Below are 1,352 nucleotides of genomic sequence, written 5' to 3'. Positions count from 1 at the left end.
AATACAGACTTGAACAAACAAAGTCAAGAATACATAAGTGCTTCAACAGTTTCTCCAGTTGGCCTTGCTGCGGGCCTTTGCGCCATATCTTCTTGGAGGCGAAACAAGTCATCTATGATCTGTCGGACAAAAATCATAACTGAAGCGAAGAACGTGGATCTGGTCATGTTTTCACATTCATTACACTTCATCACAATGTAGTCCGCAATTCTCCTGACCCGTTCCCTGATAATACCCTCCTTCTATAACAACCGTCTGATCTGCTGAGATCTGGCATCCAAAACTTGTTCGGCTGTGTGATTTTGCTCTTGAAGCTGTTGTAGGTCTTTCTCTAGCTGTGACATCAGGGCATAGCAGTGTTCCCTTTTGCTTTGAAATCTTTTGCCTGCTTGGTCATTTTATTCTCAAGGACGGTGATCTTTTTCTTTAACCCCACGACTCCATTGTCATATTTCTCTTTTAACTGTTGAACTAAGCGTGCTCGTTCCTCCGCATTTTTAGCCAATTTTGTTCGAACCTTTGACAGTTCGCCCTCAGCCTTTTCCAGATCAAAACCATATTCACCCACTTTCTGCCTAAGGTTACTTATAAGCTTTTCATCTTTTGCACTTCTGGCGGGGTTTTCGGATGCTATTTTCATTTCCTGAATTTGGGCTCGGAGGACGTCATTTTCTTTGGCTAGCTTTTTCTTTTCACCCTCATCCGCGGTAGCTTGCAAACCATTCTCAAACTGAAGATCCCTAACTTGTTTTTCCAATTTGCCTATTGTGTCTCTGTACTCATTCTTCTTGGCCAACCAAGCCCACTATTCTTGCGACACCTCAACAAATTCCTGGATGTGAGGCTTTTTGGTTGGTCTTTCAGGTTCGGCCCTTGCGGTGTTCTTCTTCCTATACCAGGCAAGATAGGCGGGTGAGACCTCACCTTTAGATAGGTCACACACTCGAGTGTTTGTTGTCAAATACTGGCACTCATTCCAAATATGACGAAATGTTTCTTCATAAAATTGGCCGTTGGAGCTGACTTCGACCGCATAAACACTAAGATCTTTATCTAGGTGTGTCACCTGGCATCTTCCCAACTATCTCATCACCCGGTATGGATCGTAAGGCTGAATGCCTCGAAGACCCATTAGGAGGAGGTAAGGATCGGTGGCAGGTATATACACAATTTCTTCAACGGGAAGCCAACCCAGTGTCCACTTTATTTTGCCCCGTAGTGATGCAGCGAAGGCGGGATACCCAATCTCCAAACTCTTCTGGCAGTTTGAACCTTGAAATCCTTGTGTCGAAATCTTCAATGCAGCTTTTCTCCGTAGATCCATAACTCATATACTGAGGGCGGTGACACAA

The sequence above is a fragment of the Nicotiana sylvestris genome, chromosome 7 (genome assembly GCF_000393655.2).
Source record: "Nicotiana sylvestris chromosome 7, ASM39365v2, whole genome shotgun sequence".
In the NCBI taxonomy this organism is placed as follows: domain Eukaryota; kingdom Viridiplantae; phylum Streptophyta; class Magnoliopsida; order Solanales; family Solanaceae; genus Nicotiana; species Nicotiana sylvestris.
This window is presented reverse-complemented; position numbering follows the sequence as displayed.